We start from the raw sequence: 26,727 nt of genomic DNA, 5'->3' as shown, positions 1-26,727 counted from the left end.
CATTAGTCGAGTCCATGCCACGTCGTGTTGGCGCACTTCTGCGTGTTGGCGGGGACCCTACACGATATTAGACAAATGCACCAGTCTCTTTGGCTGTTCAGCGTAGTATCAAACTTTGGAAGTAATCAGAGGAAGAAATTTCTGAGAACGTACCTTTCGGGTGCAGCATTGTGTAAAGTGAATCATGGACTTAGGGGAACCCGGAAAAGAAGTGAATCGAAGCATCTGAGATGTAGTGCTGTAGAAGTATGTCGAAAATCAGGTCGACTGATAAGATAAGAAACGGTTAGGTTCTCCACAGAATCACTGAATAGGGTTAGATACAAGGGAAAAACTTTCATGGTACGAGAGGGAGATATACAGGGTAAAAACTGTGCGAGAAGACAGAGACCGCAGTACATACAACAAATAATTGAGGACGTGATGAGATTGATTCCATAGAGGAATTCGAGGCGGGTCACATTAAACCAGGCCGAAGACTGATGACTCCAAAAAAAAAAAAAAAGTTATGTGCCCATGTTTATCCCAACAGTCTACCAGCAGGTGTTGCTTCGCGCTACATCGCTTCTTGTCAACCATGTGAACCAGGTTTCTCGCTCAACTGCACATTGGCTTCTTGTCCACGCTCCAGTGCCGGCTGGAGTGGCCGTGCGGTTCTAGGCGCTACAGTCTGGAGCCGAGCGACCGCTACGGTCGCAGGTTCGCATCCTGCCTCGAGCATGGATGTGTGTGATGTCCTTAGGTTTGTTAGGTTTAATTAGTTCTAAGTTCTAGGCGACTGATGACCTTAGAAGTTAAGTCGCATAGTGCTCAGAGCAATTTAAACCATTTCTTTACACGTTCTAGTAACGTCGCCATCTTTGCGCAGACCCATGATGCGACAGGCTTAAAACAAAACTTGTATCGGCCTAACTTTACAGCAATCTTTATAAGACCTGAAATGGACATGTTTGTGGAGCACACTGTCGTAAGTTTCAATGTCAACTTTATTTGCCTTGTACATACATGTATAAAACGATGACCTATTACGATTGTTCTAACATCATATTCAGATCATTAAAATTTTGTTACAGTGAGTGAGTCACCAAATATAGTACATACATGTACTGAATCACAGAAACTACTGACTACACATTTCGATCTGCAAAAATCTTAGATTTCCATTGTCTATAAGACATGTACAGCTGTCAGCCACTGTTGCAGTTTGTCTTTTCCAACAAACAAGGCGTTTCAGCAACTAAACCCTGTCATCAAGCGCGGTTTTCTTTATTCTTTTGACGCAGATACGGCTTGTCATTAGAAAGTGCTAATACACTAAGGTGACAAAGGTCATAGGATAGCGATATGCACATACACTACTGGCCATTAAAATTGCTACACCAAGAAGAAATGCAGATGGTAAACGGGTATTCATTGGACAAATATATTATACTAGAACTGACATGTGATTACATTTTCACGCAATTTGGGTGCATAGATCCTGGCAAATCAGTACCCCGAACAACCACATCTGGCCGTAATATCGGCCCTGATACCCCTGAGCATTGAGTCATACAGACCTTGGATGGCGTGTACAGGCACAGCTGCCCATGCAGCTACAAAACGATACCACAGTTCATCAAGAGTAGCGACTGGCGTATTGTGACGAGCCAATTGCTCGGCCACCATTGACCAGACATTTTCAGTTGGTGAGACGTCTGGAGAATGTGCTAGCCAGGGCAGCAGTCGAACATTTTCTGTATCCAGAAAGGCCCGTTCAGGACCTGCAACATGCGGTCGTGCATTATCCTGCTGAAATGTAGGGTTTCACAGCGATCGAATAAAGGGTAGAGCCACGGGCCGTAACACATCTGAAATGTAACGTCCACTGTTCAAAGTGCCGTGAATACGAACAAGAGGTGACCGAGGCGTGTAACCAGTAGTACCCCATACCATCACGCCGGGTGATACGCCAGTATGGCGATGACGAATACACGCTTCCAATATGCGTTCACCGCGATGTTGCCAAACACGGATGCGACCATCATGAGGCTGTAAACAGAACCTGAATTCATCCGAAAAAATGACGTTTTGCGATTAGTGCACCCAGGTTCGTCGTCGAGTACACCATCGCAGGCGCTCCTGTCTGTGATGCAGCGTCAAGGGTAACCGCAGCCATGGTCTCCGAGCTGATAGTCCATGCTGCTGCAAACGTCGTCGAACTGTTCGCGCAAATGGCTGTGTCTTGCGAAAGCCTCCATCTGTTGACTCATGGATCGAGACGGGGCTGCACGATCCGTTACAACCATGGGGATAAGATGCCTGTCATCTCGACTGCTAGTGATACGAGGCCGTTGGGATCCAGCACGGCGTTCCGTATTACCCTCCTGAACCCACCGATTCCATATTCTGCTAACAGTCATTGGATCTCGACCAACGCGAGCAGCAATGTCACTATACGATCAACGGCAATCGCTATAGGCTACAACCCGACTTTTATCAAAGTCGGAAAAGTGATGGTATTCATTTCTGCTCCTTACACGAGTCGTCGCAACAACGTTTCACCAGGCAACGCCGGTCAACTGCTGTTTGTGTATGAGAAATCGGTTGGAAACTTTCCTCATGTCAGAACGTTGTAGATAGTGCCACCGGCGCCAATCTTGTTTGAATGGTCTGAAAAGCTAATCATTTGCATATCACAGCATCTTCTTCCTGTCGGTTAAATTTCCCGTCTGTAGCACGTCATCTTCGTGGTGTAGCTTTTTTAATGGCCAGTAGTGTATACTGGTGGTGGTAGTATCGCGTACACGAGGTATAATAAGGCAAAACATTGGCAGAGCTGCTATTTGTACTTAACTGCTTCATTTGAATAGGTTTTCCACGCGATTATGGCCGCACGAAGGAAATTAACAGACTTTGAGCGCGTTATGTTAGTTGGATCTAGAAACAAGGGAAATTCCATTTCCGAAATTGTAAGGAAATTCAGTATTCCAAGATCACAGTGTCAAGAGCGTGCCGAGAATACCAAATTTCAAGAATTACTTCCAACCACAGACAACACTGTGTCCGAAGGCCTTCACTTACCTAGGGTAGCAGCGTTTGCGTGGAGTTGTCGGTGCTACCAGACAGGAAACACTGCGTGAAATAACCACAGAAATCAATGTGAGATGTATGATGAATGTATCCGTTAGGACAGTGAGTCGAAATTTGGAGATAATGGGCTATGGCAGCAGACGACCGACGAAAGACCACTGGAAAACCATGGCCAGGTCGGATGAGTGCCGATTTCAGTTGGTAAGATCTGATGGTAGGGTTCGAGTGTGGCACAGATCCCACAAACCCATTGACCTAAGCTGTCAAGAATACACTTTTCAAATGTTTGAATGTGTGTTCATTCCTAAGGGACCAAACTGCTGATGTCATCGGTCCCTAGACTTACACACTACTTAAACTAATTTATGCTGAGAACAACACACACACACACCAATGCCCGAGGGAGGACTCGAACCTCCGGCTGGAGTGGCCGCGCAGCCTGTGACATGGCGACTCAAACCGCGCGGCCACGCAAAATTCAAATGGCTCTAAGCACTGTGGGACTTAACACCTGAGGTCATCAGTCCCCTAGAACTTAGAACTACTTAAACCTGACTAACCTAAGGACATCACACACATCCATGCCCGATGCAGGATTCGAACCTACGACCGTAGCAGCAGCGCGGTTCCAGCTGAAGCGCCTAGAACCGCTCGGCCACAGCGGCCGGCGTGCAGTCACTCCGCGAGGCACGCTGTTGAAGTTGGTTCCATAATGGTGTGGACTGGGTCCTCTAATCCAGCTGAACCGACCATTGACTAGAAATGGTTATATTCGGCTACTCGGAGACTATGTGCAGCCATGATCGGACTTCATGTTCCCAAACAACGATGGAATTTTTATGAGTGACAATGCACTCATGTCACCGAGCTGATTGGTCTGAAGAACATTCTGGACAATTCGATCGAATGATTTAACAACACAGAGCGCCCGACTTGAACCCCATCGAACGGTTATGGGACATAATCGAGATGTCAGTCCGTGCATAAAATTCTGTACAAGGAACAATATTGCAGTTAATGACGCCTGTAGAGGCAGCATGACTCAGTATTTCTGCGCCCGACCTCAAACGACTTCTTGAATCCAAGCTACGTCGAGTTGCTGCATAACGCTGGGAAAAAGGTGGTCCCGACACGATGGTAGGAGGTATCCCATGACTTTCGTCACCTCAGCGAGTGTACACAACGGACCACATTGCTGTGGAGATTACGATATTGTTTGTCTTAACTCATTGTCAGTTTGAATACGGTGGAATTACTCATGACCAACAAATTAAAAAAAAAATGGTTCAAATGGCTCTTGAGAACTGTGGAACTTGACATCTGAGGTCATCAGTCCTCTAGACTTAGAACTGCTTAAACGTAACTAACCTAAGGACATCACACACATCCATGCCCGATGCAGGATTCGAACATGCGACCCAGCAGCGCGATTCCGGACTGAAGCGCCTAGAACCTCTCGACCACAACGGCCGGCTGACAAATTTTATTCATTTCTTACCTTAGACTGAATTTGCTTGCCGAGAGCACATGAGGCTTTCATTGTTCTTCTGTTGCCCGTCACGTAACTAAGTGGAAAACAGTTAAGTTTTATTATTACGAAAAAAGTTTTTAACGTATTAAAAGGGAACTACAGAATATAAGTCAATGCTTATAATCAGTTAACCATTGTTTCAAACATTGTCCAAAGGCGATAATTATGTATATCATCAATTTATCAGGTCACAGTCATATTTAGCAGTAGTAAATGATTCCATGAGGTAATTTTTTATGCAGCTTTAAACGCTAAAATAAAGAAAACTGTTATGTTTAAAAGTACTGCACCATTTCTCTGAAAAGACATGGAGAGTGAATAGCAATGTATGTGTGAAAGAGTTCAGTCCAGCAAACCAGGTCCAGAGGCACCCGCAAGAGGTGGCACGTGCCCCTGCCTGGAATCTGGAACACACAATTTTTATCAGTGCAGAATTCTCATCCATTCCTAGAAGTGATTATGATTCTACGAAATCGCATGTTTAGTCTCTTCTAGCTTTTCGTTGCCGAGCTAGATCAGAAGTACTGTGATCTTCACAGCCGCTACGATTCGTATATCGGTAAAACGACAGTAAATACCAGGTTGCATGAAGCAAGTGTTTTCTACCGGAAAAAGCGTTCTGTTTCAGCCTCTCGTTTATTACCATATGCTCGCCCTCACATAAAAATCACGTTTCATAAAATGAATATCTTTCCATGGTTAAATGGAACACTTAACAGGTGCCTCAGCACGACACAGGTGAAATGTTCAGGGTACACTGACATCATATCACACAAATGTCAAATGTAAACATGTCCCCATTGTAACACATTGCCATCGAGTGTGTGTGAAATCTTATGGGACTTAACTGATAAGGTCATAAGTCCCTAAGCTTACACACTACTTAACCTTAACTATCCTAAGGAGGACTCGAACCTCCGCCGGGATCAGCCGCACAGTCCGTGACTGCAGCACCCTAGACCGCGCGGCCTACCATCGAGTAAGACAGTGGCTGCAGCAGGCTGACTTGTGTCGATATTATCATAAAATATTTATTTATTGTTTATTTAGCCTTATTTTGGTTATTTGTTACAGACTTTAGTTGAGAATTTTTACTTTGAATGTATTGACCTTATACTTTCTTTACAACTTTAAAATGTTGGAAAAATGTTCGTTTTGCCTCTTTTCCGTATTTTAGATTTATGAGTATACTCCAAAGTTTGTAAATGTATTTCTTAAACAGTTTGTACATAGAATCAAAGCTTTGCGTCCTCCTCCTCCACGTCTGAGAGCTTCTAGCCAGTTGCACGTCATAACTGGCTAATCTTTTCTGTCCGTCAGGATTATTGCAGTTGATCTGCGGTTTTTGTATGTCTGATTTTCAGTTTTCGCTGTAACCTGACATTACTGGTATATGAACAAAATTACCATTTGCGAATATTTTATACCTTTATTTTGAAACTTGTTGGTCATTTTGTTGGTAAATTGTAGGAATTGCCAACGCAGAGAAGTAATGAGACTATAGTTTCACAACACTGAGATAAAAAAGTTGACATCAGTAATTGACTTAATTTTATAAAAAGATGTATTGCGTACATGCTAATGATTATGTGTGTCTTTTAGGTGTCATAATAATGTTACCACAATAAATATTTACAATACACGTTCAGTACCTCCTGTAAAATTTAATTCTTGCTGTCACAGCTATAGAAACTAATTTGTAGAATCTTGCTCCTTCCTAGCTCATTCTCCTCCCTTGGATAAATTTCTATAGACGTCCATAACCAGATCAAAACCCAGTATGAGAGTTTCTCCATGGAAATGTTTTGAAATCAAAGTAGGTATGAAATTAGTACAGTTTTATAATTTTAGTTATAGACTGTCCAGCAGTTGTATTTTTTTTTCTTTTTCGTGACAGATCTGACGATGATCATAATGGACCGAAACTGATAGACTGAAGACAATTTGTTTGTGATAATTGACAGAAATTCGGCATTTTTTCTCTTGGGACACAGTTTATTTCATATATTGACTTGGATCTTCGTTTTTGTTATCTAACTTCTTTAGACTGATAATGTGTTTCTTTTTACAGGTTGGTAGAATTTCACATCAAGACATTCGTCTATCAGCTGAGGGTAAACTGCTGGAAAACCCCACTTGACGGTTAGTTATTTAATCGCTTGAATATACTGTTTATTATTTTTTCACCGTACTAATATTATCTTTTTCATCGTACTGACTCTCGTTCCTTTCTTTAAATCTGGTGTCGTCTTAAATCAAATGTTCTTGATATTTTCTTAATTGTTGTATTTCTCAATCCGACCCCTGTGGCCGAGCGGTTCTAGGCGCTTCAGTCCGCAACCGCGCTGCTGCTACGGTCGCAGGTTCGAATCCTGCCTCTGGCATGGATGTGTGTGATGTCTTTAGGTTAGTTAGGTTTAAGTAGTTCTAAGTCTAGGGGCCTGATGACTTCAGATGTTAAGTCCCATAGTGCTTAGACCCATTTGAACCTTTTTTTAAAATTTCTTTTTGATAGTGCGTTGCTACTAGTCCAAAAGTTACGCTCTGTGCATCGCTATTGTGAAATCTCGGAGAATAGTGTGTTGTTCTAATTATATGATTTATTTTATGTACCTCAGTCTAGTCTTAATTCTTGTGAGGCCGTGTGGTGCTTTTCGATTCCAACTTCCATCTCTAACTGTTGTGAATCTGTAATTTAATCCTGCTCTGCTTCTGCTGGAGGTACGTAATCTTCGAGCTGTGAACAGATGTATTGTGCTTACGACAGAGCTTCTCTCCAGTTGCACATTCTCTTTTTCAAGCTAGACTTTTTTTTGGTGGAGGTGGGGGGGGGGGGGGGAGGGGGGGGGGGGGGGGGATCGCGTCTCGTGACTGGTTTGATACTGCCCGGCATGACGTCCATTCCTGTATAAACCTCTTCATCTCAAGAGTAGCATTCACACCTTATGTCCTCAATTATTAGTTGGATATATTCCAATCTCAGTCTCTCTACAGTTTTTACCCTCCACAGCTTCTTCTAATACCATGACGTCTTAACCTGTGTCCCATTATCCTGTTCATTCTTATTGCCAATGTTTTCTGTATGTTCCTCTCCTTCCTGAGAATCTCATCATTCCTTCCCTCATAAGTCCTCCTAATTTTCAGCATCCTTATATAGCCTCAAACGTTTCGATTTTCTTCTTTTGCGGGTTCCCTACAGTCCGCAATTCACATCCATGCAGCACTGTGATGTAAATGTATAGCTCAGAAATTTCTTCATCTCATTAATCTTTGAGTCTAGCAGGCTTCTTTTGGCCAGGAACTCCCTCTTTGCTTATACTAGTCCTGTTTGCATAACCTCCTTACTTCGTACGTCATACGTTATTTTGATTACAGTGTAGCAGAATTCCCTTATCTACTTCTTGGTCCCCAATTTCGATACTGAGTTTCTCGCTGTTCTCATTCCTGCTACTCCTCATTACTTCCATCTTTCAACGCTTTACTCTTAATCCATATTCCGTGCTCAGTAGACGGTTCAGTCAGTATGACCCGTGATTCATCCTAGTTTTCATTGAAGTTAGCAATGTAATCAGCAGATCTTATAACTGATATTTTTTCACCCTGAATTTTGATCCCGCTTCTGAACCTGTCTTTCATTTGACACTTTGCCTCTGCGATGTACAGATTGAACAGTAGGGGAGGAGTCCTTACCAAGGTCACCATCATCAGGTATCTGCTATATTAGCAGTTACTTTGGCTCTCAATTTTTTGCGATCCATTGCTTCCTTCTTAAGGCTGCTGTGTGTTGTACCGTCCATCACGTCACCCAGTATCTGAAATCTCTTCCTTCCTCGCTTACTTTTCCCTTCTACATAACCTTCTAAAACTGTTTTTATCAGTCCATCAGTCTTTCTTAAAATATGCCCAATCCCATTTCTTTTTCTTTTTTTATTGCATCTAGTAATTGTCTTTTCCCTCCCTCTCTTCTCAGTACGTCTTCATTTTTTTACTCTGTCCATCCAACTTACCAGGGTATCGATCCTTACTTAATGACAGTTCTCACAAATTTATTACGTGTGAAAACACACATCTGCGAGCGTCCCTGAGCCGTGTACATTTAACACTCATGATGTGACTATGTGATGACTTCACCTGTAACTGAAACTTGAAACAGGGATTGTCTTACTCATTTAGCATACAACACACAGTGCAATAATGTTAACGCAGTGCAGTGCGTTTCGAGAGCCACGTGTCATGCTCACATCATTTGAAGTCAATGTGCAAATCACCAGTCAGAAGAACGTGAATTTTTTAAAGTGGTGGTGATAAATTAAGCTTTCTGTATAAAAAATCCACGTCATACTTCAAAATCTCCAACTTATTTCCCTCTATGCCTTGCCATCACAGTACTGCTACTTCACCAACGTGCCTTCTTTCTTCGGCAGTGTGTCTGACTGCCCACTTGTTATCACACCAGCTGATGTCTAGTACAATGATTTGTCCAATGAACTGTAAGCTAATAACCTCAAGTGACAGCTAAGCTGCTCATGCCAATTCCAAAAATGACTACATGTGATCTTGCTGAACAATGTAGAGCTAGTCCATGTCGAGAAGAATGGAGGGACACTTGACCTACTGGAAGGATTTGGAAGAGGCGATTCACCAGGACAGCTTAATAACCTGATTAGTGTATAAACGGGAAGCAGCCCGAAGGGATTCCATAATAGTTTCATGGGCCTTTTCTGTTGGTATAAACATGGTATGCGTAAAATAAATTCATGCAGACAACTAATGTAAATATTTGCTTCGACACAACGAAGTGCTGTTATAAAAAAAATTGTTGAATATTTCGTAGTCACGTTTTAAGACCTCGGGATCTTCGGCCGACGTCTGTTCAACCACTTCTCCAGTGTTTCGCTAGCACAAGTGGCTGCATTATCAAAAGTTCGCCCTCCATTGCTGGTGGTGGACTGAAGTCGATCCTGTGGCCAGAGATTATAATAATGTACCTGTCTCGCCAATGTCTGAGGACTTTTCCTTGGTCACTGGCGCCTGTGTTTCTTTTCTTATTACCTGCAACGTTCGCTGCATCCGGGATCCGTTTACCTTGAGGGTTTCTGCTTGTTAAAACTTCTGTCATATTTGTGAATGTCTATGGGTTCCTGAAGAAACGGCCCGGATAACCGTGCGTGTTAAAGCGCCGCTTTTGGGACGGCCCTGGCTCGAATCCACCCACGGTTTAACGGCGAGGGTCGGTTTGCGTGTCAGCCTAGATGTAGTTTTGAGGCCGTTAACCACATCCGACTAGGGGAACATCAGACTAATATTCGAGTCCCTCCTCAGGTACACGATTGTTTCACATGAGTAACGATACATATGTTTTTGTTGGAGGGGGGGGGGGGGGGAGAGGAGGAAATTAACCATGCCGACACCGCGCAGATTCGAGACGAAAGCACAAGAAGGAAAGATAGCTCTTTTCCACAGCGAGAATCTGCGTGTACGCGAATTTCATTATTTAGTTGGCCACACACAGCGCATGTCCCGCCACAGCCGATTTCTGCGCTTGTTGCAACTACCGATGATCTTGGCATTGAGGAATCGTCTACTCAGTCCAACATAGACTTTTCCACATGTACACGGTATGCGATAAAATCCTGGTCGTGCGGTAGCGTTCTCGTTTCCCACGCCCGGGTTCCCGGGTTCGATTCCCGGGAGGGTCAGGGATTTTCTCTGCCTCGTGATGACTGGGTGTTGTGTGCTGTCCTTAGGTTAGTTAGGCTTAAGTAGTTCTAAGTTCTAGGGGACTGATGACCATAGATGTTAAGCCCCATAGTGCCCAGAGCCATTTGAACCATTTGCGATAAAATCCCAACATTGCTAGTGGGTAGCTTTTGTCCTTTGCCTATCTGAAGCATACTTCCATCTTGTTGGTCAGTTTGTAAATAGTCTTTACGTTGTGTTTGTGCAATATAAAGCATATTATGTCGCTCATTCTGGGGATGTATGGCAGAAAGGCCGGACCTGACGTTTCTTCTTTGACAATGCCAGCCCCTCATTATGGCGAAACGTCAGAAAAGTCTTAAACAAACGTTGGCCGATCTAGAGATGAAAACTAACAGGCAGTACGGCAAGTGTTGTTATCTTTGGAATGAGAAAGAAAGCAGATGACTCATTGAATTCAGGTGACGTGGACTTATTATTTACCGGATAGAGCGTTGTACTAAATATCGGTTTATGTGATAACAAAGCGGTCGGAGGCGCAGCTGAAGAAAAAGAACCACTCTGGTGGAGTAACGATAATGCCATGGAACAGTGAAACACAGATTGGAGTAGAGGTAAACCGAGAATTTTTGATCGAGATAACTTAGTTTTATGACTGCTACGTTGCCCATGCATATACCTCTGATTGATGGTTCAAATAAGGGTACCAGCTGATGAAAGCAGGAATCACGAACTAGTAGCTGAATGTTGTACGCTAAATAATTATAGTAACTTATTTAACATAAAGACCATAAAATAGATAATATTTAAAAGAAATGTATGCTTCGAAATCAAGATTCATTGATTATACTGTGCAAGCGAGACTTCGTAATTCATACTATGCCTTACATAATTATTGTGCTCATTCGTCTTCTCTGTTATTTAATTTGACGTGCTTCGCCCAAGACAGTTACGAATCCAAGCTGTCCTGACTCCCTTACTGGTTTTACGGTGCGTCCCCATAACTATATTTGTCAGCGATCATCTTGTTTCCATGAGGAAAAAGTAATAATTGCCTCCTCGCCGGCAAAAAGTATTGGCTCTTCAATGGTTTTGGATTTATACGCCATTTTGCCATCCGTAATTGCAGTTGTGACAAGTATCACGCCATTATCCGCCGCTAGGAAATGGCTGGGCGCTCCTAGCGGAATGAGTAGAGGCAGAAACACTGCATCTCAGCAGTCTTAGTCTCAGTGCTGTCATTGTCATCAGAGAAGCTCCTAAAGAGCTACAATGGATACTGTTGTTGTTGTTGTCTTCAGTCGTGAGACTGGTTTGATGCAGCTCTCCATGCTACTCTATCCTGTGCAAGCTGCTTCATCTCCCAGTACCTACTGCAACCTACATCCTTCTGAATCTGCTTAGTGTACTCATCTCTCGGTCTCCCTCTACGATTTTTACCCTCCACGCTGCCCTCCAATGCTAAATTTGTGATCCCTTGATGCCTCAAAACATGTCCTACCAACCGGTCCCTTCTTCTAGTCAAGTTGTGCCACAAACTTCTCTTCTCCCCAATCCTATTCAATACCTCCTCATTAGTTACGTGATCTATCCACCTTATCTTCAGTATTCTTCTGTAGCACCACATTTCGAAAGCTTCTATTCTCTTCTTGTCCAAACTAGTTATCGTCCATGTTTCACTTCCATACATGGCTACACTCCAAACAAATACTTTCAGAAACGACTTCCTGATACATAGATCTATATTCGATGTTAACAAATTTCTCTTCTTCAGAAACGCTTTCCTTGCCATTGCCAGTCTACATATTATATCCTCTCTACTTCGACCATCATCAGTTACTTTACTTCCTAAATAGCAAAACTCCTTTACTACTTTAAGTGTCTCATTTCCTAATCTAATTCCCTCAGCATCACCCGATTTAATTTGACTACATTCCATTATCCTCGTTTTGCTTTTGTTAATGTTCATCTTATATCCTCCTTTCAAGACACTGTCCATTCCGTTCAACTGCTCTTCCAAGTCCTTTGCCGTCTCTGACAGAATTACAATGTCATCGGCGAACCTCAAAGTTTTTACTTCGTCTCCATGAATTTTAATACCTACTCCAAATTTTTCTTTTGTTTCCTTTACTGCTTGCTCAATATACAGATTGAATAACATCGGGGAGAGGCTACAACCCTGTCTCACTCCTTTCCCAACCACTGCTTCCCTTTCATGCCCCTCGACTCTTATTACTGCCATCTGGTTTCTGTACAAATTATAAATAGCCTTTCGCTCCCTGTATTTTACCCCTGCCACCTTTAGAATTTGGAAGAGAGTATTCCAGTCAACATTGTCAAAAGCTTTCTCTAAGTCTACAAATGCTAGAAACGTAGGTTTGCCTTTTCTTAATCTTTCTTCTAAGATAAGTCGTAAGGTCAGTATTGCCTCACGTGTTCCAACATTTCGACGGAATCCAAACTGATCCTCCCCGAGGTCTGCATCTACCAGTTTTTCCATTCGTCTGTAAAGAATTCGCGTTAGTATTTTGCAGCCGTGGCTTATTAAACTGATAGTTCGGTAATTTTCACATCTGTCAGCACCTGCTTTCTTTGGGATTGGAATTATTATATTCTTCTTGAAGTCTGAGGGTATTTCGCCTGTCTCATACATCTTGCTCACCAGCTGGTAGAGTTTTGTCATGACTGGCTCTCCCAAGGCCGTCAGTAGTTCTAATGGAATGTTGTCTACTCCGGGGGCCTTGTTTCGACTCAGGTCTTTCAGTGCTCTGTCAAACTCTTCACGCAGTATCGTATCTCCCATTTCGTCTTCATCTACATCCTCTTCTATTTCCATAATATTGTCCTCAAGTACATCGCCCTTGTATAAACCTTCTATATACTCCTTCCACCTTTCTGCCTTCCCTTCTTTGCTTAGAACTGGGCTGCCATCTGAGCTCTTGATATTCATACACGTGGTTCTCTTCTCTCCAAAGGTCTCTTTAATTTTCCTGTAGGCAGTATCTATCTTACCCCTAGTGAGATAAGCTTCTACATCCTTACATTTGTCCTCTAGCCATCCCTGTTTAGCCATTTTGCACTTCCTGTCGATCTCATTTTTGAGACGTTTGTATTCCTTTTTGCCTGCTTCATTTACTGCATTTTTATATTTTCTCCTTTCATCAATTAAATTCAATATTTCTTCTGTTACCCAAGGATTTCTAGCAGCCCTCGTCTTTGTACCTACTTTATCCTCTGCTGCCTTCACTACTACATCCCTCAGAGCTATCCATTCTTCTTCTACTGTATTTCTTTCCCCTATTCCTGTCAATTGTTCCCTTATGCTCTCTTTGAAACTCTGTACAACCTCTGGTTCTTTCAGTTTATCCAGGTCCCATCTCCTTAATTTCCCACATTTTTGCAGTTTCTTCAGTTTTAATCTACAGGTCATAACCAATAGATTGTGGTCAGAGTCCACATCTGCCCCTGGAAATGTCTTACAACTTAAAACCTGGTTCCTAAATCTCTGTCTTACCATTATATAATCTATCTGATACCTTTTAGTATCTCCAGGGTTCTTCCACGTATACAACCTTCTTTCATGATTCTTAAACCAAGTGTTAGCTATGATTAAGTTGTGCTCTGTGCAAAATTCTACTAGGCGGCTTCCTCTTTCATTTCTTAGCCCCAATCCATTTTCACCTACTATGTTTCCTTCTCTCCCTTTTCCTACACTCGAATTCCAGTCACCCATTACTATTAAATTTTCGTCTCCCTTCACTATCTGAATAATTTCTTTTATTTCATCGTACATTTCTTCAATTTCTTCATCATCTGCAGAGCTAGTTGGCATATAAACTTGTACTACTGTAGTAGGTGTGGGCTTCGTATCTATCTTGGCCACAATAATGCGTTCACTATGCTGTTTGTAGTAGCTTACCCGCATTCCTATTTTCCTATTCATTATTAAACCTACTCCTGCATTACCCCTATTTGATTTTGTGTTTATAACCCTGTAGTCACCTGACCAGAAGTCTTGTTCCTCCTGCCACCGAACTTCACTAATTCCCACTATATCTAACTTTAACCTATCCATTTCCCTTTTTAAATTTTCTAACCTACCTGCCCGATTAAGGGATCTGACATTCCACGCTCCGATCCGTAGAACGCCAGTTTTCTTTCTCCTGATAACGACATCCTCCTGAGTAGTCCCCGCCCGGAGATCCGAATGGGGGACTATTTTACCTCCGGAATATTTTACCCAAGAGGATGCCATCATCATTTAATCATACAGTAAAGCTGCATGTCCTCGGGAAAAATTACGGCTGTAGTTTCCCCTTGCTTTCAGCCGTTCGCAGTACCAGCACAGCAAGGCCGTTTTGGTTAATGTTGCAAGGCCAGATCAGTCAATCATCCAGGCTGTTGCCCTTGCAACTACTGAAAAGGCTGCTGCCCCTCTTCAGGAACCACATGTTTGTCTGGCCTCTCACAGATACCCCTCCGTTGTAAAGGCACCTACGGTACGGCCATCTGTATCGCTGAGGCACGCAAGCCTCCCCACCAACGGCAAGGTCCATGGTTCATGGGGGGAATGGATACTAGAGAAACTAAAACACTTCACCAACAACTATGAACCTTCCAGTGGCTCAGGCGCTCCAGTCTGGAACCGCGTGACCACTACGGTCGCAGGTTCGAATCCTGCCTCGGGCATGGATGTGTGTAATGTCCTTAGGTTAGTTAGGTTTAAGTAGTTCTAAGTTCTAGGGCACTGATGACCTCAGATGTTAAGTCCCATAGTGCTCAGAGCCATTTGAACCATTTTTTCGGTCGCTAAATGGGTGAGGACGAGACTGCAAATCTGAAGTTTACGATTTCAATCCACGTCAGGACCTATGAGTAGTTTTTTTTGTGTTACTTAACCGTTCTTTCGCCTCTGAAAATGATTTGTGTACGTGAGGAAAGCGTTGTTGCAACGTGGTTGGTAGTACTGGCTCTGTGTAACTGCCTGAGTAAGTTCCTTCAAAAATCTAAAGGGCTTACTAGTTTCAACAGGACCATGCATAGTAAATCACCGAGGATTTCAGACCAACCTTCTGGGTTGAGGAGACCTTTATGTTCTCAACAGTATTCCACAACTACAACAGAGCGAAATCGCAATAACCCACTGGCAGCAGGCTTTGAGAAACTGCCCTAACGATTGGAATATTGTAAAGACCGTTATGTGCGATCTGAGCGGAGGAGGAGATACGAAAAATCTTTCAGATTAAATAATATCCAAAGTCGGATCGATTCATTAGAGAATAATGGTTTCAGATCACATCAAACAAGACGATTTTCAAGTTTTTCATGACAAATGTTTTACGATAAAATATATTTCACTCACAGCTGTAATTACGTAATAAGAAACTGGAATTAAATGGCTTGGTTAAATCCTGTGACATTGAAATTTTAAATTATAAGTCCTCCAATCACTGTTCGCACTGGGAAATCGAACTTCCAAGATAAAACAAGCAGGTATTAATGTACTCGTAATAAATATAATAGTAATTACGAGGGATATTCGGAAAGTAATTTCCGATCGGTTAAGAAATGAAAACCACTGTGGAAATCTAATAAAGCTTTGCACATAGACCTATGTGTTCGACTGTGTCTCTAGTATGCCTGTCCGTTACATCACTTCGCTCTATTCTGTTCTGAGCGCATGGTGAGCACATAAATATGCGTAGAAAATAGTGTCTCCCGCCAAGTATGAGGTGAAGGTGAAAGATTTCGCCATAAGTTATGCAGGCGACATTACAGAACTGTCATACGTTTCCTACTTTGTGACAATTCTCGGTCGCAATCTGCAGGGGCAATGAAAATGCTCCTGCAGCGTTTCCGATGGGAAGTGTTTGATCACCCGCACTACAGCCCGTAATTGGTCACCCTGTGTTTCATCTCTGCTCACACTAACTACTGGCTATGCAAACAAAATTTTCGCACAGACAACGAGCTATAGACGAGTGTAAAAAATTGGCGGGAAGCACAGGCGGCTGCCTTCTACGGCGAAGGTATTGGAAAGTTGGTACAACACTACGACAAATGTCTAAGTCGGAGTGGTGACTGTGTAGAGCAGTGACTGGAAGCTGTAGCAAACTATTGCAGATAAAATATTTCTGGTTTTCAAAGTGGTTTCAATTTCGCGATCAATCGGAACCTACTTTCCGAATAGCCCTAGTATGTCAATGAGATGGTCACAATGACGTCTGAATCAGATCGACCAAGCTGGCTAATTCTATTCCCAAAAATTCACAGCTTGGTCCAGGAGATGAGCTATTAAACGCAATGTTGACATTAAATTGGAGAAGCATAATACGATGAATACCTTAAAATGTCCGTACAGATACAAGCAAGAAGGAGACCATAAGAACAGCTAACAAGAGAAGAATGAAACAACTAACAAAAAGTAGCAGGAGATTCTCCCTCTTACTTATGGAGATAAAAATTAAATCAGGTTTATTTCGATTCAAGTCCAAACAATAAATGAGTTCTTTTGTCGTCGAAGTAGTATTGTTTCCTATTCAATAAACATAACACAAGCTGAAGGCAATATACTAGCTGATTAGACGTCTGTCATGCAACGCCAGACTCCTGCACTACTGGTCACTCATACATCTATAGTCTCATTAGGTGCTTGAATGCTGTAATCGTGAAAGGAAAAGAACCAACGAATAAGTAACCAAAAAATAAGTAACCAACAAATAAATAACCAACAAATAAGTTGGAAAATCAGGAGGGACAAAGGCACGGACGGTGTAGAGATAATTCAAAGACCTGGGAGAATGCAGGAAACGCCCTACCAGGAGCTCAAAATTTAGACTGGAAGAAGATAACAGACGAGGTCGCGACATCTAAGGCATAATCGAGGAACGAACCGTTCGAGACTGACCAGCTCTGTTCCCGAGCACTGGAAATACAGCATGGTGAAGCCACAACAGCTGACAGATAGTGCAAAATATTTACATGAGTTAACGGTGGATTTCGCCTTATATCAAGGGTATTTTTGGATGGAAGCAGAAGCAAAACGTGTTTCATGACACACCTATTCTAAGAGAGTCATTCCTGTGGTCGCCAGGGAGTACAGAACATCGCGGCCAGAGTCCGCAACTACTTGTTGTAGATCGAGGTCTGCCCTGAGCGAAAAAGTTGTTAGAGGGTCGTTCCGTATGTAATGCCTCCTATTTTTATTCATGAACACTGCAGGACATAAATAAATCACAACAGCACAGCGAAATAGAGCAATATATCGCCTACAGACTACCATTTTTCCACATAGTCACCACCATTCTTTAAGCACTTTCGCCAACGATGAACCACAGCCTGCATGCCGCTCTTCTAAAATCGGAACCAGCTGAGGCCAACCACTTCCTTACAGCTTTGGCAACAGCATCCTAGCCTTGAACATGTTCGCCACGTAGTCCATCTTCCAGAGGCCCAAAGAGATGAAGTCTGAAGGCGCTAAATCGGAATGGTACGGTGGACATGGGAAGACAGTCCAGGCGAATTTTGCGGTCAGGCGTGTGGTCGTAAAACTGGCGTGGGGCCTGGCGTTATCATGAAGAAGGTGAAAGTAGGTCTTCTGCTCCGGCCGTACCCTGGAAATTCGGTCTTTCAGCTTAGTCAGTGTCGTCTTGTAGCGTGCTGAATTGACAGTATGTCCAGGCTCCAGAACATCCAAAAGCACCACACCCTGGCTGTCCCAGAAGACTGTGCACATCACTTTGCCTGCGGACGGCTATGTCGTGAATTTCTTCTTCGACGGAGAATCCGCATGTCGGCATTCCGTTGAACTGTCTTTTTGATTCCGTGGTGACACCATGTCTCATCTCCGGTGGCGATGCTATTAAGAAAATTGTCACCTTCAGCTTCATATTGGTCCGTCAGGTCCCGACAAATACCTGTTCGATGAGTTTTTTGTTCTTCTGTAAGCATCCGCTAGATCCATCTCGCACAGAAATAATCCGTCATTGTTTCCTGGGCTTTACAGCCGATATTCAGCTTTGCACACAATTCTCTGGTCGATGTCCGCCGATCACCACGGATGAGTTCATCAAGACTCTTCATTGCGAGGAATGACAGCTGTGCAAGCTCGACCGGGACATAGCTTGTCATGCGCAGTTTTCACCTATCGCCTCACGTTAATCACTTCTATTGCATCTTCTCCATACACCTTTAGCAAGTGTCGATGGATATCAATCGGCGCAATTTCTTATCGCTGTTTTACACGCGCATCCGTATGAGATAATAGTAGACTGGCCTTGCTGTGCAGAAGCTATAGGGCTCGTGTAGCTCCAACATAAACCACGTGACTCTTGGCAAAACGGGGCGGGATTTCAAATCATCGGTCTGCCAGCCCATGTTTGTATCGTATTTTCCCAACATTTCTCAATTGACTGCCAAACGCTTCCAACAAAAATTACTTTTTTATTTGCGAAAAATTATGCCAGAACTACATTTGACATGGATTTGTTCAGAGTACCATTTATAAAATCTAAAAAATACATCGAACACCACTCTGGTGGGCAGCGGGACGAAATTACTAACTATCAATTAAAGTAAAATACCGTTAAAATTCTTTTAAACAGTAAGAGTGGGCTCGTGTCAAAACTTTAAACATTGGATTCGCCGCGTTTTAAGCTCTAGTCACTTATAAAAGAAAATGGGATATGGGAATTGTTCTAACAACATTCAGACTTACAGGCATTGGAAGCACAGATTTCAGAAGACGAGGCATCATCTAACGAACGCCTTCTAGTGTGTGATTTACGGAGCTTAGGCCTCTTCGATTTCATATGCTCCGGAAAATCAAAAAGTGTCGGGATAGCCAATTCCCTCCAGTCTTAGCCCTATAAAAACATCAGTTTTAAAAATGACAGACACTGTAAATATAATGTATAAATATACATTGTAAGTAATAACTAATCTATCAAAACACTTCTCCTCGAAGTGCTTCGAGCAAAGGCGTGTATGTGCAGATGGCTTAAAGTTTTTCCGTTTCAGGGCCTGTATCCAAAGCTGCCTTCGGTTTTCATCCTTAGGGAACCTATGAATAGGAACGAGGAACAGTTATACTTACTTCTGTACCCGAATTATCACAGATACTTTCCAAAATGTAATATGAGTCTGACTTTACAGGCATCACTTTCAACACTTCAATTTACGTGATACCCTATTTCAAGTGTAAAAAACATATAAAAGTCACTTCAGCAGATTTCAATAAACGCATCTGCACTATCATAGAAACACTTACACGTGAAATGTAATGCCATTTCCCCCGACAAAACGCTGAGTACAGCCATAAGCGCAACACGAAACAACCATGTTTTGCGAACATTCACGTGACTTCTGCCCAGAGATGTTGGAGCCACGAAAATGACGTCAGGGTCAGTCTATTATATTTATGGTCGAAGATGAGACTCCATTTTGGGACACTCCTCTGCTGGCGCCAGCTACCGCAGAACAACGGAACCACGTGCAAATGAAGGAGGAAAAGTTCAAGCATTAGCACTACACCAGTGACATCTGGCGCGGACGTCCAAAGTCACCACAACAAAATAGGAGGCATTACTTTCAGAACGACCCTCGTATATCCAGGTCCCTGGGTGGCCTACTCGAAACGAGAAGAAAAAAGCAAGGGGGAAAACCAGAGAAAGGATAATGGTGTTCTGCGAAATATCAAACGACCCTTCCGTTGCGGAGCCGCACACACGCGATATTTTGCGTCCGGAGTTGGCGCACGGATTCTCCTGCTGTGTTGGGAATGGTGGCTGGTAGGAGTCGCGTGCGCAATTTACGATGCGGTTGGCGGGCCAGTCGTTTGCAACTCCAATTACGGAGGTCGCGACGCCGCTGCCCGGAAACTTTGTCGTTGGCGTGCAGTTATCTTCATGTTCGCGGAGCACCTGTTGCAATAAATCTTTTGCGAGAGTAGTTTATCTAAAGGCCCGGTTCTGGCGTTCGCAAATACTCTCCCCCTCCCCCCGTTCCTTGTCTGCGTTGTCCCCTCTTCGCAACGTGTCATACCTTAAGTGTAGTTCTCATTCGTTACGCCAGACACAGAATTATTCACTGGAGACTACAGAATTAAATGGCACTGCCCTAGCCCGGCAGAATAGCTGCGTTGTCTGGATTTTTTTTAATTTAGTGTCAAAAGCATCAGATTAAAAAAATAATTTTTTTAAAGAAAATGAAAGTTATGAGGATAGAACAGACAAGTACACTTATAGCGATAGTATAGCGTGTATAGTAGAACCCCGATTATCCCAACTCTGGCTATCGGAATCGCTGCTTATCCGAATCGCAAAATACTGATTCTGTCTACTGGCGCTATTTGCCCTTTCTTCCGCGAAGCTTTCTAGTGTAGGCGCAGCGCGAACTTTATTGGGATGATAAATCACTGTCGCCAGGTGGCTGGCCCGCCCCCCTTTGGGCGGCGTCCAACGTGAGCGAACTGTTTCGAACGCTCTGCGGTGCGGCAACCGCGCGGAAATATCAAACAATGGCCAACGGTCAAATTGTCCAGTGTGAGCGCGCACGTGTTAGACATTGTGCGCGAGTTTTGGCGAAGCGGATGCGATCAAATTGTTTGTTAATTCTGCGGCGCGAAGTGGACGCGATTTGCAGTGTGTTTCTCATCTTAAAAAGGCTGAAATTTTGCTCACTGCTGTTCAAGAATGGCGTGTATTGTGGGGCAAGATAAATAAAAATTATCATAACCGTTTAATATCATACCGCGAATGGGAGGGAAATTTTTGATCACTTGCCGTGTCAAACAGACTGATAGGTAGAAAAGCAAGTTTTAGATATACTGTAAGACAATTTCTCTTAGGCAACTCTTTCTGTTCCGAAGACGAAATTCGATTTAAAAACTGGTAAAGCCTGAGAAAACAGTCTGGTATTTAACTGTAAGTGCAATATGAGTAGGACTAGTACGATATTTGCGTTTTCTATTGTATTAATAGGGACAAAAAAACACGAAGAATAACCAGTACTTTACCGCCCTTGATAATACATAATCATAAAACAAATATCGCTCTATACTAATCTGCGACCGGTCTATAGAATGGAAATGTAAAATTCCGCTTTAGAAATAATTTTGTTTGTAACGGAAAACAAACCGACGACGCCTTCCATCTACGCTGTACGTCACCTGAAAGACGTGATGACCATTATTTGTTTCGTCTCACTTCGGCTACACAATGCAAAAACGAAATTGCAGCATCTACTATTACGCCGGAGGAAATGCACCTGGCGACTCTAGAGAGAGATATTCATTATACACTGATCAAGCAGAACATTATGGCCACCAGCCTACTATCGATATCTAAATCTACATCCATACTCCGCAAGCCACCTGACTGTGTGACGGAGGGTACTTTGAGTACCTCTGTCGGTTCTCCGTTCTATTCCAGTCTCGTACTGTTCGTAGAAAGAAAAAGATTTTCGGTATGCCTCTGTATGGACTCTAATATGATTTTATCCTCATGGTCTCTTCGCGAGATATACGTAGGAGGAAGCAATATACTGCTTGACTCCTCGGTGAAGGTATGTTCTCGAAACTTTAACAAAAGCCCGTACCGAGCTAGTGAGCGTCTCTCCTGAAGTCTCTCCTGAAGTCTTCCACTGGAGTTTATCTATCATCTCCGTAACGCTTTCGCGATTACTAAATGATCTTGTAACGAAGCGCGCTGCTCTCCGTTAGATCCTCTCTATCTCTTCCATCAACCCTATCTGGTACGGTTCCCACACCGGTGAGCAGTATTCAAGCAGTGGGCGAACAAGTGTCTGTAACCTACTTCCTTTGTTTTCGGATTGCATTTCTTTAGGTTTCTTCCAATGGATCTCAGTCTGGCATCTGCTTTACCGACGATCACCTTTATAAGATCATTTCATTTTAAATCACTGCTAATGCCTACTCCCAGATCATTTATGGAATTAACTGCTTCTAGTTGTTGATCTGCTATATTGTAGCTAATATAAACCCGTCCAGACGACAGCAGCGTCACCTGGCAAGGAGTGACTGCCAGTGAGACACACAATCACGGTGCATGTAGTATACGTGTGTAGAATGGGGAATGTACGCCACCTATCTGATTTTGACCGAGGGTAGATTATAAGGATCCGGAGACTCCCCACGAGGATTTCGGAAACTGCACGACTTGTCTAGCGTTCAAGGAGTGATGTGGTGAGTGCCTTCAGCATGCGGTGAAACCACGTCCACAAGTGGTGGGGTTGGGCGGCTGCCCCTCATTACAGATGTCGAACGTGGCAGACTGGTGAAACAGGACAGACGGCGAACTCTGGCGGAACTAACACCAGATTTTAATGTTGGACGAAGTACAAGAGTGTGTGAACACACAGTGCGCCGAACACACGTAACGATTGGACTCCGTAGCCACGACCCATGCATATGCCAATGTCAACTCCTCGACGCCACAATTACGTCTGGAATGGGCACGTGATCGTCGGATCTGGCAGCTAGCGCAGTCGCAGAGCGTTCAATGGTCTGATGAATCCCGTTATCTTCTACGCCATGCCAACGATATGGCGCGAAAGCTTCGTTTTCCAGCGGGACAACTCCTTGACACCTCCACTGCGGGACGGAGACAAGCTGGCAGCGGCTCCATTACGCTCTGGCGAACATTCACGTGCGCATCCACGGTCCAGTGGAACTCCTGCAAAGGACGATGACGGCCGAGGAATGTCGTACTCTGGTTGCAAACCTCGTGCATCCCTTCATGACTATCACGTTTCTCGATGCCAGTGGCATTTTTCAACAAGATAATGCACAATGTCACTAGGCCGGGGGGTGTAAAGAGTAGTTCAAGGAACGAAGTGGAGAGTTCCAATTGACATGCTGGCCCTGCAAATCACCGGAACTGAACGACCGAACACACCTGGGATGTGACTGAATGTGCTGTTAGAATTCTTCGAACCCCTTCCCGGAATTTACGGGAATTACGGGATTTGTATGTGCAGGTGTGGTGCCAGCTCCCTCCAGCGAGCTACCAAGGCCTCACTGCTTCCATTCCGCAACGCGTCGCCACTGTTCCCCTTGCCAAAGGCGGACATACCGACTACACTACTGGCTAATACACTAAGATGACAAAGGTCATAGGATAGCGATATGCACATACACTACTGGCCATTAAAATGGCTACACCAAGAAGAAATGCAGATGATAAATAGGTATTCATTGGACAAATATATTATACTAGAACTGACATGTTGATTACATTTTCACGCAATTTGGGTGCATAGATCCTGGCAAATCAGTACCCCGAACAACCACCTCTGGCCGTAATATCGGCCTTGATACGCCTGAGCATTGAGTCATACAGAGCTTGAATGGCGTGTACAGGCACAGCTGCCCATGCAGCTACAAAACGATACCACAGTTCATCAAGAGTAGCGACTGGCGTATTGTGACGAGCCAATTGCTCGGCCACCATTGACCAGACATTTTCAGTTGGTGAGACGTCTGGAGAATGTGCTGGCCAGGGCAGCAGTCGAACATTTTCTGTATCCAGAAAGGCCCGTACAGGACCTGCAACATGCGGTCGTGCATTATCCTGCTGAAATTTAGGGTTTCACAGCGATCGAATAAAGGGTAGAGCCACGGGTCGTAACACATCTGAAATGTAACGTCCACTGTTCAAACTGCCGTCAATGCGAACAAGAGTTGTCCGAGACGTGTAACCAATGGCACCACATACCATCACGCCAGGTGATACGCCAGTATGGCGAAGACGAATACACACTTCCAATCTGTGTTCACCGCGATGTCGCCAAACAGGGATGCGACCATCATGTAAACAGAACCTGGATTCATCCGTGCACCCAGGTTCGTCGTTGAGTACACAATCGCAGGCACTCGTGTCTGTGATGCAGCGTCAAGGATGACCGCAGCCATGTTCTCCGACCTGATAATCCATGCTGCTGCAAACGTCGTCGATCTGTTCGTGCAGATGGTTCTTGTCTTGTAAACGTCCCCATCTGTTGTCTCAGGGATCGAGAGGTGGCTGCACGATCCGTTACAGCCGTGCGGATAAGGCGCCTCTCATCTCGACTGCTACTGATACGAGGCCGTCGGAATCCAGCACGGCGTTCCGTATTACCCTCTACAACTGCCCACGTCGTGTTGTGCCGACTCCACTGTAGCTTGAATGGATTTTTAAGTTTGTTTTATATGCCCGACTTCTAATTTCACCACACAAGTCTTCAGGGTTGAGCAGTTATTGCCCGATAACGACGCAATACAGTTTGTTACAGCGGAGTTCGCCGTTATTAATTATGTTTTTAGGTTACATTTTATTATTAGTACAGAGACTCAACTTCCTTTGTTTAACAGCGCGTCGTTAAAGTAAGTATGTAATGCTAATGTCTTTGCAATACATAATGTTGACTATTGAGTTAAAGTTCGTACCTATTTTGCCATTTTAGAGAAGAGAAACCTTAAACGCTTCTGCTTCTGTAATCTCAGTATCAAATGTTCACTAATTTCATTTACTTACTATCTCAGTTAAGTATTTAACACAAATTATATATCAATGTCATTTCAGAGATATTACGTCGGTTCCACACTAACGGAGTAACACGTAATTGTCATTTAACATCACTTTTATTAACAATCCTTTTTCTTATGACGTAAATGTTAATGAATGATCACTATCTAGGAGGAGAGAAGGATTGATCCTAATCATGAGATAATAGCTTTTAATGAGCCCGCAATCGTTAATTAAATAAAAAGTCACGTTCAAGGATGATATGCGAACAACTTTCGCTACGTCCGTTTTCACGTATCTGTCAAAACTAGTCCTGTCGCCCATAATTCAAATTAACACTGACGTTAACCCCTTTTGTCGGAACATCGAATCGTAACTATTACATGAAAGTTTATTCTAGTCGCCGAATTACTTCCTTTCAGATACGCGCACGACCGAACAGCAGAACGGAACATAAACGACTTGTTTTAAAAACCGAACAACGCATGACGTTACATTACGACAATGCCCGGCCAATGAACAACTCTTCGACTTTATCTTTTCTACTATGCTTAATTAAATTATTCCTAATTATAATTTATTCAGCTATTTAACGAAAACATCTAACAAAAACTAAAATAAATTTATCCTAACGTAAAAGATCCGTTATACCTCCTGAACCCACCGACTCCATATACTGCTAACAGTCATTGGATCTCGACCAACGCGAGCAGCAATGTCGCGGTACGATAAACCGCAATCGCGATATACTACAATCCGACCTTTATCAAAGTCGGAAACGTGATGGTACGCATTTCTCCTCCTTACACGAGGCATCACAACAACATTTCACCAGGCAACGCCGGTCAACTGCTGTTTGTGTATGAGAAATCGATTGGAAACTTTCCTCATGTCAGCACATTGTAGGTGTCGCCACCGGCGCCAACCTTGTGTGAATGCTCTGAAAAGCTAATCATTTGCATATCACAGCATCTTCTTCCTGTCGATTAAATTTCCCGTCTGCACCACGTCTTCGTGGTGTAGCAATTTTAATGGCCAGTAGTGTATATGCTGTTAACTCATCAATTCGATAAAGGAACAGTTCAGATGGTCTATGGAACATGTAACTCATTAGCAAGGAATGTCTTCTTTGCCTGAGTGCTGGCTCCCACTAGTAAAAAGTCGTGGCACTTGTCAGATATCTGTGAAGGCACTCGGTATAATTGTTATCTTTGGTTACCAGCCGACGGTTCGCGAAGGCTGGGCGGAGGCACTCAGTATAACTGTTTCTATGGTGACAAACCGACGGTTCGCGAAGGCTGGGCGAAGGCACTCGGTATAACTGTTATCTTTGGTTACAAGCCGACGGTTCGCGAAGGCTGGGCGAAAGCACTCCGTGTAACTGCTATCTTTGGTTACAAGCCGACGGTTCGCGAAGGCTGGGCTTGCGCAAAGGCAGCCGGTCTTGTGCAGGAGGCGCTGTGGGCGGGGGAAAGCGGCGTCGTGCGGCAGGCGGGCTTTCGTCAGGCACGACCCGCGGATTCGTCTCTGCCCCGGCCCGAGACGGCCGGGCCGCAGCCTCTGTGAGTCACGGCCGCAGATAGACCAAGGACGCGGCGGCGCGGCCAGATCTGTCGCGCCGGCATTTCCAGCCGCGCGGAATGCGCGTTACCGCAACGCGACGCGACGCCGCTGCCTCGCCCTCCCCTTTAATAAGGTCTACTAGCTGGGCTACGCCGCTGCATCTGCCGTCGCCTTGGCGCATCCCGCGCTTCTTCCTACTCCGACTCCCCCTCCTCCTTGCGTCATCCTGAGTTGCAGTGGCCACGTCCTGTGAGTCATGCTCGCCGTTGATCTTTCTGCACCTCTATTCCGCAACCCGTACGGTGTGTTCCGGGGGGTACATCCTGTCCACCGACCCAT

General features: G+C 43.9%; 1 protein-coding gene across 23 annotated transcripts in view; it reads left to right on the top strand.

Moving 5' to 3' along the window:
* Nucleotides 1–26,727, top strand: part of LOC126336500 (prolyl 4-hydroxylase subunit alpha-1) — a 697,270-nt gene that overhangs the window by 590,880 nt on the left and 79,663 nt on the right. For 21 of the 23 annotated variants that reach the window (XM_050000262.1, XM_050000255.1, XM_050000257.1 and 18 more), the window contains one exon: nt 6,675–6,745. The exons of the other annotated variants lie outside the window; for them this stretch is intronic. The gene's annotated coding sequence lies outside the window, so the exon portion shown is untranslated. The remainder of the gene's footprint in view (nt 1–6,674; nt 6,746–26,727) is intronic. 23 annotated transcript variants of the gene reach the window in all.

The sequence above is a fragment of the Schistocerca gregaria genome, chromosome 2 (genome assembly GCF_023897955.1).
Source record: "Schistocerca gregaria isolate iqSchGreg1 chromosome 2, iqSchGreg1.2, whole genome shotgun sequence".
Classification (NCBI taxonomy): Eukaryota; Metazoa; Arthropoda; class Insecta; order Orthoptera; family Acrididae; genus Schistocerca; species Schistocerca gregaria.
The sequence above is the reverse complement of the archived record's forward strand: the minus strand, read 5'-3'. Positions and strand labels throughout refer to the sequence as shown.